Source organism: Bison bison, unplaced genomic scaffold (assembly GCF_000754665.1).
Source record: "Bison bison bison isolate TAMUID 2011002044 unplaced genomic scaffold, Bison_UMD1.0 scf7180017864068, whole genome shotgun sequence".
Taxonomy (NCBI): Eukaryota; Metazoa; Chordata; class Mammalia; order Artiodactyla; family Bovidae; genus Bison; species Bison bison.
The window spans coordinates 2,582,436-2,586,543 of record NW_011494640.1 but is presented as its reverse complement, the minus strand read 5'-3'; the positions used below and the strand labels follow the sequence as shown (position 1 = coordinate 2,586,543).

Genomic DNA, 4,108 nt, shown 5'->3' with positions numbered 1-4,108 from the left:
ATTTCCATTGTATATATTTACCACATCTTCATCCATTCACCTGGTGATGAACACTTAGATTACTTCCATATCTTGGCAATCATAAATAATGCTGCTATGAACATTGGGGTGCATGTATTTTTTTGAATTAGTGCTTTCAGTTTTGTGTGTGTATGTTTTGGATATATAACCAGGAGTGGAATTGTTGCATCATATGGTAGTTCTTTGAGATTGGAATGAAAACTGACCTTTTCCAGTCCTGTGATCACTGCTGAGTTTTCCAAATTTGCTGGCATATTGAGTGCAGCACTTTCACAGCATTATCTTTTAGGATTTGAAATAGCTCAACTGGAATTCCATCACCTCCACTAGCTTTGTTTGTAGTGATGCTTCCTAAGGCCCACTTGACTTCACATTCCAGGATGTCTGGCTCTAGGTGAGTGATCACACCATCATGATTATCTGGGTCGTGAAGACCTTTTTTGTATAGTTCTTCTGTGTATTCTTGCCACCTCTTCTTAATATCTTCTGCTTCTGTTAGTGAAAAAAGTGAAGCTGCTCAGTCATGTCCGACTCTTTGTGACCCCATGGACTGTAGCCTACCAGGCTCCTTCATCCATGGGATTTTCCAGGCAAGAGTACTGGAGTGGGTTGCCATTGCCTTCTCCAGGGGATCTTCCTGACCCAGGGATTGAACCCAGGTCTCCCTTATTGCAGGTAGATTGCACGTCTGAGCCACCAGGGAAGTTCCAAATTCTGTCCTTTATTGTGCCCATCTTTGCATGAAATGTTCCCTTGTTATCTCTAATTTTCTTGAAGACATCTCTAGTCTTTCCCATTCTATTGTTTTCCTCTATTTCTTTGCATTGATTACTGAGGAAGACTTTCTTATCTCTCCATGCTATTCTTTGGAACTCTGCATGCAAATGGGTATATCTTTCCTTTTCTCCTTTGTCTTTTGCTTCTCTTCTTTTCTTAGCTATTTTAAACGTAAGTTCTCCTCAGACAACCATTTTGCCTTTTTGCATTTCTTTTTCTTGGGGATGGTCTTGATCATCCTGTACAATCCTGTACAATCATCCTGCCTCCTGTACAATGTCATGAACCTCCGCGCATAGTTCTTCAGGCACTCTGTCTATCAGATCCAATCCCTTGAATCTATTTGTCCCTTCCACTGTATAATCATAAAGGGTTTGATTTAGGTCATACCTGAATGGTCTAGTGGTTTCCCCTGCTTTCTTCAATTTAAGTCTGAATTTGGCAATAAGGAGTTCATGATCTGAGCCACAGTCAGCTCCCAGTCTTGTTTTTGCTAACTGTATAGAGCTTCCCCATCTTTGGCTGCAAAGAATATAATCAATCTGATTTAGGTATTGACCATCTGGTGATGTCCATGTGTAGAGTCATCTCTTGTGTTGTTGGAAGAGGGTGTTTGCTACGACCAGTGTGTTCTCTTGGCAAAAATCTATTAGCCTTTGCCCTGCTTCATTCTGTACGCCAAATTTGCCTGTTACTCCAGGTATTTCTTGACTTCCTACTTTTGCATTCCAGTCCCCTATAATGAAAAGGATATCTTTTTTGGGTGTTAATTCTAGAAGGTCTTGTAGATCTACATAGAATCATTCAACTTCAACTTCTTCAGCATTACTGGCTGGGGCATAGACTTGGATTACTGTGCTATTGAATGGTTTGCATTGGAAACGAACAGAGATCATTCTGTCGTTTTTGAGATTGCATCCAAGTACTGCATATTGGGCTCTCTTATTGACTATGACGGCTACTCCATTTCTTCTAAGGGATTCTTGCCACAGTAGTAGATATAATGGTCATCTGAGTTAAATTCACCTATTCCAGTCCATTTTAGTTCGCTGATTCCTAAACTATCGATGTTCACTCTTGCCATCTCCTGTTTGATCACTTCCAATTTGCCTTGCTTCATGGACCTGACATTCTAGGTTCGTATTCAGTATTGCTCTTTAAAGCATTGGACTTTACTTCCATCACCAGTCACATCTACAAATGGGTGTTGTTTTTGCTTTGGCTCCGTCTCAACATTCTTTCTGGAGCTATTTCTCCACTCTTCTCCAGTAGCATATTGGGCACCTACCAACCTGGGGAGTTCATCTTTCAGTATCCTATCTTTTTGCCTTTTCATACTGTTCATGGGGTTCTCAAGGCAAGAATACTGAAGTGCTTTGCCATTCCCTTCTCCAGTGGACCACGTTTTGTCAGAACTCTCCACCATGACCCACCTGTCTTGGGTGGCCCCACAGGGCATGGCTTAGTTTCATTGAGTTAGACAAGGCTGTGGTCCATGTGATCAGATTGGTTAGTGTTCTGTGATTGTGGTTGTGGTTTTCATTCTGTCTGCCCTCTGATGGAGAAGGATAAGAGGCTTATGGAAGCTTTCTGATGGGAGAGACTGACTGAGGGGGAAACTGGGTCTTGTTCTGATGGGCAGGGCCATGCTCAGTAAATCTGTAATCCAATTTTCTGTTGATGGGCAGGGCTGTGTTCCCTCCCTATTGTTTGACCTGAGGCCAAACTATGGTGGAGGTAATGATGATGGCGACCTCCTTCAAAAGGTCCCATGCACGCACTGCTGCACACAGTGCCCCCAACCTTGCAGCAGGCCACCGCCAACCCACGCCTCCACCGGAGACTCCTGAACACTCATGGGCAAGCTTGGGTCAGTCTTTGTGGGGTCACTGCTCCTTTCTCCTGGGTCCTGGTGCACATAAAGTTTTGTTTGTGCCATCCAAGAGTCTGTTTCCCAGTCCTGTGTAAGTTCTGGTGGCTCTATGGTGTGTTAATGGTGACCTCTTCCAAGAGGGCTTATGCCATACCCAGATCTGCTGCACCCAGAGCCCCTGCCCCTGCAGCAGTCCACTGCTGATCTGTACCTCCTCAAGAGATACTCAAACACAGTTCTGGCTCAGTCTCTGTGGGGTCTCTGGGTCCTGGTGCACATCAGGTTTGTTTGAGCCCTCTGAGCATCTCTGGCGGGTATGGGGTTTGATTCTAAACATGATTTTGCCCCTCTCCTTTGCCCTTGGACATGGAGTAGCTCCTCAAAGTTGTTCCATCATCATGCAGCCGCCACAGCAATGCCAAAGAATCTCAAAAGGCAATGATAAAGAATGCTCAAACTACCACACAATTGCACTCATCTCACATGCTAGCAAAGTAATGCTCGAAATTCTCCAAGCCAGGCTTCAACAGTACATGAACCGTGAACTTCCAGATGTTCAAGCTGGATTTAGAAAAGGCAGAGGAACCGAGATCAAATAGCCAGCATCCACTGGGCCATCAAAAAAGTGAGAGAGTGCCAGAAAAACATCTATTTCTGCTTTATTGACTATGCCAAAGCCTTTGAGTGTGTGGATCACAACAAACTGTGGAAAATTCTTCAAGAGATGGGAGTACCAGACCACCTGACCTGCCTCCTGAGAAATCTGTATGCAGGTCAGGAAGCAATAGTTAGAACTGGACATGGAACAACAGACTGGCTCCAAATAGGGAAAGGGGTATGTCAAGGCTGTATATTGTCACCCTGTGTATTTAACTTCTCTGCAGAGTACATCATGAGAAATGCTGGGCTGGATGAAGCACAAGATGGAATCAAGATTGCTGGGAGAAATATCAATAACCTCAGATATGCAAATGATACCACCCTTATGGCAGAAAGTGAAGAGGAACTAAAAAGCCTCTTAATGAAAGTGAAAGAAGAGAGTGAAACAGTTGGCTTAAAGCTCAACATTCAGAAAACGAAGATCATGGCATCTGGTCCCATTACTTCATGGTAAATAGATGGGGAAACAATGGAAATAGTGACAGACTTTATTTTGGGGGGCTCCAAGATCACTGCAGATGGTGGCTAAAGCCATAGAATTAAAGACACTTATTCCTTGGAAGAAAAGTTATGACCAACCTAGACAGCATATTAAAAAGCAAAGACATTATTTTGCCAACAAAGGTCCGTCTAGTCAAAGCTTTGGCTTTTCCAGTAGTCACGTATGGATGTGAGAGTTGGACTATAAAGAAAGCTGAGCACTGAAGAATTGATGCTTTTGAACTATGATATTGGAGAGGACTCTTGAGAGTCCCTTGAACAGCAGGAAGATCCAAC

General features: G+C 43.5%; 1 pseudogene; it reads right to left on the bottom strand.

Annotated features, from left to right (window-relative positions):
- The window catches only part of LOC104986484, a 14,785-nt pseudogene that overhangs the window by 9,039 nt on the left and 1,638 nt on the right, over positions 1–4,108 (bottom strand).